We start from the raw sequence: 12,462 nt of genomic DNA on the forward strand, positions 1-12,462 counted from the left end.
TGCTTACGCTTTATGTCTTATGTTGACTAATACTTATGTTATGTTGTTTATGCTAGCCATCATATTTAGTACTTGATTGTACTAACACATACTCTTGCCTACATTCTTATCAAATGTAGGGCCCAGCGATATTGATTCTCACACTCGTGGCGTGCTTCGTTGTTGATCAAGGATGTGAAGTTTTGGTGAGTCTTCATTGTGTTCGAGGATATGATCACCACTTTATTTTATGCTTTTATTTTATGTCTTGGACTATTGTATGGGCTGCGTCCCAAGATTTCTGTTCTCTTATGTTAGACGGTTTGAGACAAAAATGTTAGACTTCCGCTCGTTTTATAAAAGACTATGATTGTATTGAAAAGTTTTAAATTCCCACTCATTTCTATTACTTTATGTTATTATAAGCTAAGTGACTTGTATGAGCCCTCTCGGGGTCTTACACGTGTTGTTACATCTAGGAGGTACCCCTGAGTCGTGACAGTCGTCGAATCACCATTTTGTTTGCCAAGTTGATTTGGTCCATGGGCTACTTTGTTGGAACTTTAGGCTAGCTGGAGGCCCACTCAGTGAGTCGCCGAGTGACTTTTGCGAGCTCCAGCTTCTCTATTCTTCAACTTTTCCACTTTTTTGCTCCTTTTGCATTATAATGTCCTTCCCTTACTCTTAAGCCTTTGTTGCGGCATATCAACATATTAACATTAGTTATGAGCGTAAAATAGGCATTGAGGACACTAAATCATTGAAAAGTAAGCCCTAAATTAGTCGAAATTCTAGATTCATCAGTGATCCAGATTCAACAGTTTTAAAGTCTAAGTCTAGAAAATAAGGGCATTCCTATGGTATTATGCATGTATTGTATTGAATTCAATTCTGAGCGTGAGCATATAATGAGTCCCTAAAATTGAACTATAACTCAAATTTTGTGTGAACTAAGGGATTTCTTTGCGTTGAGGGCATAAGTGAAACTGTCAAAGAGTTTCTATCTTGGTGATTGTTATATGTGTATTAAAGTGTCTTTTGGTATGTCTATGTCATAAATTGATTGACATGTATTGGTTTGTTGTTGAACTAAGTGATTGCACTATGCTAAAAAAAACTAATATTGGAGGGTTGAATGTTAAGAATAATGCCATGTGATTGTTTGAGTTTTTTGGTTTACTTTTGCATCGTGTTGTTTAGAGTTAGTAATGTTGCTTGGGGACAAGAAAATATATTATGTTGAGAGTGTTGATGTACCACAGATTTACATCACTTTTAACTCTATAAACTTGATGTTTTGCATGTGTCTTAAGCATTTGCTAGTAGATGTGAAGGCATTTTGCTTGGATTTTGCAAGAAATAGGTTTTAGCACAGTCGAAGTGAAAAGATTGAAATCACTAGTGTTTTTTAGGATGTCAACTCAACATACGAGCCGCAAGATATTCTACGAGCCATAGGAATTAGTCCTGATCTGAAGAATTGTTTTTTTTAGCTAAGCATAAAACGACGGAAGAAAATGACAAGCTCTAGGAACTTCTACGAGCCATAGAAACCATTCGTAGGAATCTACAAAGATGTTGGGCTCTAGTACTTCAACGACGAATTGCCAGGACGGACCGTACTTAGGTTTACGAGTCATAGATCATGTCCATAGGAAGTTTTCAGATAGCCTTTTGAAGAAGCTTCCTTCTACGCACGTGACCCACAAGCCATAGTCTAACCTACGAGCCGTAGATCATGACCCGTAGAGTTGACTGTCAAAATCTCTCTTTCTGTATTTCCTTTTTCTACTTTAATTAGGATTTGGTGTCTATAAATATTAGTTGTAATTATCGTTTTAGGGGTTAGACAATTTGATATTTTTAGTTTTGTCTTTGAAAATTAACTTGCAAACACTTTGTGCATTTAATTACTTGAAGTGTGGTTTAAAATATTGGCTTTTGTTCATCAATTTAAGATTCCGAATTTCATCTACTCCAATTGTAAGTTCATGATTTATTTAACCAAACATATTATGAATTATCATCACCCAAGCATGAGTAGCTAAGTCCACAACTAGGGTTGTGAGAACCATGAGTAATTAACAATGTATACCTAATAATTAAGTAATCCTTGAATAATGGTTATGCATGTACTGTTGATCTCTTCATTTTGATTGTTTTTTAACGGTGCACAATGTTAGAACTCACCTTATTCCTACTTGCCCGACCAAGGAGGTAGCGAATGGGAAAAAGGATTAAACAATAGCAATTTAGCATTGATAATCCGCTATCTAATATCCTAACCTAAAGAGGCGAGGGCTAATCTGGGTCAAGGGTAAGGGTTAGAAAAGCATACACTTGTAGACCAACCAAGTTGTGTGGTGAAATTTCCTACTTGAAACACAAATCAAATAGAAGATACCTAACTTACCGACTTTGCATGTCAAACACTACGTAAGGGTTACTATTATAAGGTTTACTACATTAAGAACTTGTAGGCAACACATACACCGTAGTTTCATCTTTTATTAGTTTAACAAAACATTAAATCATGTTACTTGGTTACTTGTTATTATAATCAATCAATCAATAGTTTGTGTTACAACACCCCCCCTACGGAGTATAATCAACAAGTTAATTAGCCTAAGTCTAGACCTTTATTTGACAACGGCTGATTATACTTCCTTAGGGAGGTATAATTTGGCAGTATCAATGACCATGGAGTGAACCTTGACTTCTTTTTCTTTAGTTTGAGAGGGAATTTAAGAGAATGAATTTGGTTGAGTTTTTGGGAAATACGAGAATGAGTTTGAAGTGGGTAGATTTAGGACTTAAAGTTTTTATATAGGGCTTAGGATGATAGCCAAAACGACATAACATAGGCTTAAACCATATAGGAAAAGACCCAAAATCCCATAAGAAATAACTCTCAAGCTAGTCTATGAGTTAGACTACGGTCCATACTGGTCAACTGTAAATCAAGTACTAGGACCTTAAAACCATCCAAATTTTGACGGGACCCTTCTCCAGTCTGTAGAACTTCTTACAGTCCATAGACCCTAACCGTAGAACTCAACTTTAACTCCAAATATACAATAAGTTTGGATTGCTTCAACGGAACACATCTATGACCCATAGACCATACGAAGGATCGTGTTGGTTGACCGTAGGATAAGGTACTAGACTTGATTTTCGAAAAAAAACTTATTTTTCCCTTTCTATGAGACTAGTCTATGACTCGTAGAAATTTCTACGAACTGTAGACTGGTCTCATAGACCTAAACCAGTAGCCAAAATTAATGAAATCTTTTCACTTTTCAAAATTAGAGGTGTTACATTAGAGGTCCGAATCTTGATTTGACCTTTTTAGGCCTTATGATTAGTTTTTTTGTCACTTACATGGGATTTGGTTCACGGAGACCTCAGATATGTGTTTTGAGGGTTCCATTGTTTTCATAACATCAAGTATAATCAAATTACCTATATGGTTTGTGTGTTCGGGGTTCCAACTGAATTACGAGGGTCCATTAAATTATTTTGTATTTGGCTGATGTTTCTGGTGCCTACAGACCTCGTGTTCGCAAAGGGTCTTCCCTTTCACGAGGAAGAAGTTAGTGAAGACCAGCTCGCATTCATGAAGGGTCTTTTAGTCTGACCCTCGCAAGCTTAGTTTGCAAAAGCAAGAGCCCCATTTTAAGCGGGGCTCGCTTAAGCAAATTTGTGGTTGCTTTAGCGAGATCAGATGAGGGTTTTGACCTGCCATTTTGGGGGATTACCCCATTTTCCCCATTTTCAGTTTTGGAAAACCCTTGAATGCAACTTTAAAGAGAATTTTCGTGGTGAATCATTTGGGTAAGCCTTTGTAACTCTAAATATTCAATTTCCTTTTCATCAATTGTGGCTTGTAACATCAAAAATTGAGAGTTTTGATTGGCAAGTGAAAGGTTTCCAAGAACTTGAATTCTAAAGTGAAATGGTGATTGTGAAGTGATTTTAACTCTTTTTCCAAAATGGTTTTCACTAATGAGTTCCAAATGCCTTGGGTATTTCACATTAAAACTTGTCACAACTCAAAGTACACCCTAGATATGGCATGGCGTATAGGACCTCGAGAGTTCCTACACAAGCCACTTAGCATACATCATACAAGATAATAGAATTTAAAGAGTTCAAAAGATAGCATTTCATATTTATAAAAAGATTTTGAATCAAAGTGGAAGTATAACATTTGTCTCAATAATCCATCTAATACATCATAAGAAAAGTAATTGGGATGTAACCCATTTATCATATTCAAAGTCTGAAACTGAAATGACATAATGCTAAGTTACATCGTTCTCAAAGTATGAGGACTCACCAAGTCTTCAAATCTCTAATGCAATCAACTAGCCACGAACGGAAGGAGTGTAGGCACAAGTATGCATTATTACATGGAATGTACTAAGTATAAGGGGAGTGCAATAAAACATGAAAAGTGATCATAAAGGGAGATAATCAAAAACATGAAATGCATGACCAAATTAAAACATTGTAAAATCATTTAAGAAGATTCATAAATAATAAGAATGATCAATGCATATTTAAACCATAAAGGAAGCTTTATAAAATATTAGTAATTAACTTAGTTCATTTTGTGGAAGTTTGCCATTAACTGACATATAGACCATGCGAGCTATAACATCAAATCCAGTGTTTGCCACACACCTAAAAAGGGGTGTCCTACTTGCCAAGGTAAGGACCATGTATCTGAGCTGAAGTGGATCTACTAGCTAATGTCAATCTAAAATAGTTTATGGGACATGGGCATTCACCGCTAGTCCACTCAGCTCTAAGCATAAATCCCACAGAGTATTCACTAATCTTAACTTGTCTTATCATTATGGGACATGGATATTCGTCGCTTGTCTTATCATCCATGGAGAAGTATAATTAAGGTACTAATCCAAGCTAGAAACATCATAGGATAGATCCTTAGACTATGAGTTAGAAAACCTTTCACCATTCATGATCTTTTCATAATAGCTTTTAAGTCCCATAGTCAAGCACTTCATGCTAGAATTGAATTGCCCTACAACTAATGGAAATAGTTTTGAAAGCGTGATGTATAATCATTGATGGTATATCTGGATACCAAACTAATCAAGACCTAATTTAGAAAAATAGCCTGAAAAGCATTTAGGGTAAATCTAGATGTCATTCATGTCATGTGGTCAAGCTTCATAAATATATAAATACCTTCATCTAATAGCTTACTTGAGTCATACATTTGGGTTCATGGGACCACAGCCTCCCTATTGGCTTGAGCCGTCATGGCTTTGGCAAAAACTTGAAAAGCAACTCAAAACTCCGCACTAGTCACTTGTTTGGCCAAAGGGTCGGTCGGAACTTCAGGAGCCTTTTAAGGAGCTTCTCGTTCCACATTCTCATTTAAATTCCTCCTAACGTATGCTCTTCGAGGGGTCATATCCTGAAAAGCATCGGATAAGGATTAGGCGAGAGACATATAGAGTTACACTCTATCGCACGACTTTAAGGTAATGAAAGGAGTGGAGCTTCATAAACATCTTATAGCCTCTTATTCATAAATGTGGCGTGTTTCACACTTATGAACAAGACTCCACTCGACTTGGCTTATGAGACATCCTAGGACTTTTCTAAGCCTGGTGCTATGAATATCAAGTTTATCACGAACCAAAGTAGACCCTAGGCGTAACATGGTGTATAGGACCCCGAGAGGCCCTACACAAGCCTCTTAGCATACATCATACAAGATAATAGAATTTTAAAAAATTAAAGATAACATTCATAGTTCATAAGAGTTTGACAAAGCAGAAGTCTAACGTAAGTCTCAATAAGTCATCTCATACATCATAAGGAAAGTGACTAGGACATAAATCATACATCACATACAAAAGTCTGAAAATGGTAAATGACAAAAAGCAATGAACGTATCTCAGTCCTCGAAACATGAGGACTCACCAATCTTCGAGGTCAATGAAACCAACTAGCCATAAGTATGGGGTGTAGGAGTGTCGGACCCTACATTAGTGAAACAATGTAGGAACTAGAATGCGTTAGTACATGGAATGTACTAAGTATGAGAAAAAATGCATAAACAAAGGCATGGTAGCATGAATGACTTAAAACATGTAGGCATGATCATATTGAAACATTTAAAAGCTTTAAAGAAGAAATGACATGGGAATTGTAAAACATGGTCAAATACATTGACATTTAAGGACATAAGAAAAGTTTTGAAGAAAACATAATCATTTTCTACGATATTAGCTTTAGTCGACAGTAAGACCATGAGAGCTATATTATAGAATCCAGTATATCCCTCATACTGAAAGAAGGGGAATCTACTTGCCAAGGTAGAATTCGTACATATAACCATTTGCTAAAGTGTATCCACTAGCTAGGTCATTTAAGACAATCCTACTAGGGCACGTAGTTTGGGACTAGAGGTTTTTTCTAGAGACTACCCTATTTGGGTCTACATTTGAAAGCCCTCTTGGTGCTAAGTCTTAAAATCTCAACGGAATTGATAAAAGTCAAATACCAATTTAACATAGAAAAAACAATGATCAGTACTACTCCACATTTTCAAGATCAAACATAGAATATCTCCTTGAACATAATTCAACATAGATGAGAAAACAATTCACCCATGTGAATCCATATGTGAGAAGTACCTTTCACAATCATGATCATAATAACTTGTGAGAAAACCTTTCACAATAACATTGGTACTTTTCCTTCAAAGCATCCTTAAATCATTTACAATAATTTCATAATAACATGCATATCTTCATAAATTCATAATTCATAGGCTCATGAGTTTATCATAGGTTCATAGTTGAAAAATCATAATTTAGGCGTGGATCAACATAATTTCAACTAAACATGAAATCGTGCATTAGAAGACTTAATCGACAACAGTTCATCACAATTGAAATAAACCCATAAGAATTGGACTGAAACCCTAACTCAAACAATTGAAATTGAATTGAGATATTTGGAAACCTTGAGGACCCCATGGAAGTATGGATTTCATGGGTGAATACCCACATACCTTGATACTAAAAGCCCATGAAGAATGGTGAATTGGAGACTTGAACTTAAATCCTAGCTTCTTCTTCTTCCTTAGGTTTTGGGAGGGAAATTGGAAGAATGTATTTGGTTAGATTTGGGAAAATCGTGGAATGAATTGAAAGTGGGTAATTTGGAGCTTAAAGTTTTATATAGAGTTTATGGTAAAAGGTAAAAAGACTTAGTTTTAATTTAAAACAATTAGGAAAAAAACCCAAAATTCCCTTAAAATAACTGTCGGACTCGACTTACAGTTCCGACCTACGAACCGTAAAACTTTCTACGGTCCGTACTAGTCAAACCGTAGACCAAATACTGGGACCATAAAATCACCTAACTTTGACGGAACACTTCTATGGCTCAGAAGTCTTCCTACGGTGCGTAGATACCAACCATAGAAACCAACTTTGACCCTCAAAATTTCACCAAATTTGGGACTCCCATATGAGACCGATCTACAACTCGTACATAAAATGACGGACCTTCTAAAGGCATGGGTGAAGACTCCATTGCGGCATTAAGTAAGGAGTTGGAGGAAATCAATGCGCATCCACTTCGTCATCTTAGTTTCTTTTTGTGCAAAGAGGTAGAAAGACCCCAATTTTCTCAAAGATTAGAGATGTCACTGGTACTATGTTTCTATCTTTGACCTGGTGAACCATAAAAAGGGTACTAGGACTTTATTTTTAGAAAATTATCTTCCCCCTTCATATTGTTGCAATCTACGGCCTGAAGAAGCTTCTACAGTCCGTAGATGGGACCAATAGAAGCTTCTATGGTTCGTAGATGGGACCCGTAGAACAAGATTTCAGCCCAAAAACTTATTTTCTTTCTTTTCTGAACTCTGAGGTGTTACTGTGTGTGCGTATACATGTGACTATGTGTGTGTGTAATATTATTGGATCTTCTAAATATATGTTCTAATATAATATATATATATATATATATATATATATATAGAGAGAGAGAGAGAGAGAGAGAGAGAGAGATTGGATTTTGTGTAATAATATTGGATTTTTTGATTTTTTATTTTTATTTTCTAAATACAAAACCAAACCAAAAAACCTAAAGAAATATACTATTAATCCAAAACCTAACCAAAAAATCAAACAATCAATCCAAATTAAAATTCGGTTCAGTTTGGTCTGATTTTTTGGTTTAATACGAATTGTGCACACCCTTACATGGGATTAATATATGTGAAGACATAAATATCCCTCAATTCCTTTTAATCATTTTTTTTATTTTCTTGGTATTATGTTTTACACTTGTATTAGTAAATTTAATTAAATGAATTAGCATACAAATTTTGTTATTTAGAGAGAGTTGTTGTTACTAAATACATCCAACACAAATCAATACAATATTTGAAATGTGAGTTGTTTAACATTTACTAATTGAAAAGACAAATATGTGACCAAATGACGTTTGTGATCTTAATTTATTGCATTATTTGTCGATAAATATGTGGTTTTCTATTATTTTTATTTTGAACAATTTATAAAATTGCATACATATTAAAACTACAACTTATAATTTTTATTTGTAAATGTAGATGGTTTATTCGGGTTTACTATTTTTTACCGTATTTTTTATTTTAAAAGTAGATGTTCTATCTTTTTAGATTGAAAGTTGACGTTTTGTGAGTGATCAATTTATTAATATGACAATTATTTACCCTCAAATAATTCAAGTGAGAAAATAGCAAATATGATGACAAATTTTTTCTTCTCCTAGCTAGTTAAAAGACCACAAAAAAATAATATTATTCGACAATTATCTACCTTGTCCCAATTACATGAAATAGAAAATCCCATAATAATTCAAGGGTATAATTGGAAAGAATTTTTTTTTTAAGAGTTTTAAACCAAAAACAATGTTAGGTAGGAAAAAATGAACCAAACACTTGATAAAAAATAATACTAGTATCTACATTATGAATTTTTGTACCAAATGACCCCTTGGTGTTCAATGAAAGATAAGTTGGTCATTTAATATTTAAAAGGTATTTTCATAATTTAACTTTCAATTCAAGATGTTTCCACTTTTTGTATAATACTAGTTTCTCGACACGTATTTTTCTAGAACAAAGAAATATATAATGAGTAATAAAATACTAATTTGTCACGATCCAAAATAGACGTGATGGCACTCGTCTTATCCCGCAAAGACAAGTCAGCATAAAACTCAACCATTATGATAAAGTGCAGAAATAAACTATAAATAAAACTCTAATACTTTAATATAATGCAGAAATTCATAATCAATTTAAATATAACCCCAAAAACTTGGTTGTCACGCATACAAGGCTCTAATGTGTTATAACAAAGTTGAAAGAAAATACAAGTCTCAAATGACATTGTTCCTAGAATAGAACAAGATCATAAATAAGGAGAAAGAAGGTCCGTTGAGATGACAGGTAGCTACCTCACAAATCTCCATAGGAAGCCTCAGACAAGGAGATAATATAGAGTATCACGATGATCCGCGCGAGTAACCTACAAAAATGTAGAGGCAAGGGGTGAGTACCAAATCACACGGTACTCATCAAGTAAACTTCTAAACACAAACTAAGGGAATAGAATACGGGTACTCCTTACACTCCAACTGAACCTCCATACTACAACCTGCATAAAAACCAGTCCAACCTAATAGTTCACAATTTACATAGCACATAGTTCAACCACCTCACTTCAACAATTACAGATCAACAACACAAAAGATAAAGTTCACCAGTCACAAGTTCCACAGAAAATTATACATAAGTTCACAAATGATAAAGTTGCACAATGCAATGAAATGCGGTGTCAAGTATAGTGATGCACGTCTGACCTAATGATACACACTTGTTGTCTCTTGGTCTGGGACCCATGGGGGACATATATGTCCATGTATCTATCGCGGCGTGTGACATGACCCTCGATAATAAAATCCATCACGGCGTGCGATACGTCCCTCAATAATAGAATTCTTCGCGGGGTACGACACCTCCCTCGATAATAGAATTTGTCGCGGCGTGCGACATATCCCTCGAATCATAATAACCATCACGGCGCACGATACGTCCCTCAAAATGGTATATCCTCTTTAATTTCTTATTCTTCGTCAATGCACATAACACTTGTCACAGCCATGTCTCAGAACCAACACAAATGACATGTTCACACAAATAATAAGGAGATGATCATTTTCACGAGAATGCACAATTCACAACAATACAATCGTGATACAACATCAACAGTGAATCAATAAGCTTTTCAAACAATTCTCAACACATCACACATCAATAAATAATCACATTGCCTTTTATTACCCTTTTCATCATCAGAATTATTCAATATGGACAAGTCAATCCATTACCAAGTCTCATTACTCCCCAACACATACCACAAGGAAATACACGATTCTATACACTTAACTAGGGTCGAGAAGTCCACTTGCCTCAAATAATGGAACGATCACTTCAGGACTTGAGCCTTCCCCTTTAGTTGACTTTCCAAATCAACACAATCTATTCAAATAAATAATCACAATAAGATTTCAAAACTAACAAAACCTATACTACTATATGTCTAGCTTAGACCCAAAAACTCACTCAAATCTATAATCAAATTCCTAACCTTGGTGCCAATTAACATGTAAACTCTCATATTTTCCAATTTCAAGCTTAGAGTTAAGTTTCAATTTCTTCAATACCCTAAATCTAATGATAATCAGATAATACAAAACACCTAACATTTAATTACTTTTCTTAATATGTCAAAACTATTATTTATAATATGATTACCAAAAACAAAAAATCCAAATCAGAGATAATTTAAGCTAGTAATGTTGACCGATAGAGTGAAACTAGCTTAACCCACTATAATTTTCAATTCAAGTATCCCTCCTAATGATTGAAACAATCATTGTTCATTACTGCATCATGATTAGCCATCAAGCATTATTTCCCAAGTAAAGAAAAACGCTACTACGTATATAACTCTTAGCTGATGTAGCTGGCCATTACTTTGGTTGTGCCGAAGTTATGATATTTTCCTCGGAGTTTGTTTACCTCTTTATTTATTTTTTCTCAAAAATAAGATTTAAAATGGTTTAGAGTATTACCCTAAATTATGTTATAAATGGACTTGGCCCATTAACTACTAACTAAATTAAGTATTTAAAAATGATCCGTTAATTAATTAACTATAGTTAAACGAACATATTCAAAATTCATAAATCAATTTCACTGATTGATCAAAATTAACTCGGGGAAACTATCGAGAGGGATAAAATGGTAATTTTATAAAAAAAATCATAAATGGCTTTTTGGGTCATTACATAATTTGAGCCCTAATAAATTATACAAATTAAAGAAGTCTAATAGGTAGGAAAGACAAAAAAATAGATACGAAAAATACGATACACATTCTTGTTAGGATTGTAATCATAACAATTTTGATGAAAAAAGAAAAATAGAATCATTATATAATTTTTTAAGTTCTTGTCAACTACTTCTTCCTTATAGTCTTCTTCATCGAGACAAATTGAAGCATGAATCAAATAGTACACTAATGATATAAATACTTCACTACTCTAAATATAAAATGAAAATGATAAACTTTGATAGGGATCACATGAACTAAAAAAGATGAATTTATATAGATAAAAATGAAGGAGTATCAAAAGAATCTTCAAATTTTAAATTAAATATTTTGAGGTCATGAATATAAAAAGTATGAAAGTTATAGATATAAAGAGTAACAATTAAATAGGTAATTAAACCTGAGATGTGAATATTTAATAATAATAATATATTATTATTATAATAATAATAATAATATAATAATAATAATAAATGAAAGGGTATAAATTTCATAATATAAAAACTAATAAATAACAGATGTATAACACAAGACATATCAATATTTTTTGGAAAAGAATTTGAATGCACTGATCTTCAATTCGTTTAGTTTTAAACAATGAATATTACATTTATTATCTATTGAATTTAATAGATTCAACAATATTATAATATATTATTTGGGTAATGAATTTGAAAAGACATAAAAATAATAGAGATTATTAAAAATAAGAGTTGTGAGATGATAATGTGTTAATGGATATTATTAGAATATAAGTTATGAAAATGAAGAGGTGTAGTTATGGAATTGATTTTAAATGAAAATTAATTTTTTAAAATGATTTTAATAAAATAAATTAATAGATAAGGGTATTTTCGTAATTCAACTTTTGACTTAGATTCTTCTCACTTTTAGTAATACTAGTTTTTCGACACACGTGTTGCACGTGATTATCAATTTAGAAAATTTAAGCAAAGATTTGAATAATAGTTTTGCACAAAATAATATTGCAGATTCTTTTGTGAATTTTCAATGTGGATCATCATATATATCTTTTATTCAC

At 33.4% G+C, this 12,462-nt stretch overlaps 1 protein-coding gene across 1 annotated transcript in view; it reads left to right on the forward strand.

The window, feature by feature from the left end:
* Positions 1 to 323, forward strand: part of LOC102586336 (ER membrane protein complex subunit 10) — a 60,558-nt gene extending 60,235 nt beyond the window's left edge. The window contains exon 9 of the mRNA XM_015314623.1: positions 120 to 323. The gene's annotated coding sequence lies outside the window, so the exon portion shown is untranslated. The remainder of the gene's footprint in view (positions 1 to 119) is intronic.
* Positions 324 to 12,462: the final 12,139 nt, after the last annotated feature.

Source organism: Solanum tuberosum, unplaced genomic scaffold (assembly GCF_000226075.1).
Source record: "Solanum tuberosum cultivar DM 1-3 516 R44 unplaced genomic scaffold, SolTub_3.0 scf00308, whole genome shotgun sequence".
NCBI lineage: Eukaryota > Viridiplantae > Streptophyta > Magnoliopsida > Solanales > Solanaceae > Solanum > Solanum tuberosum.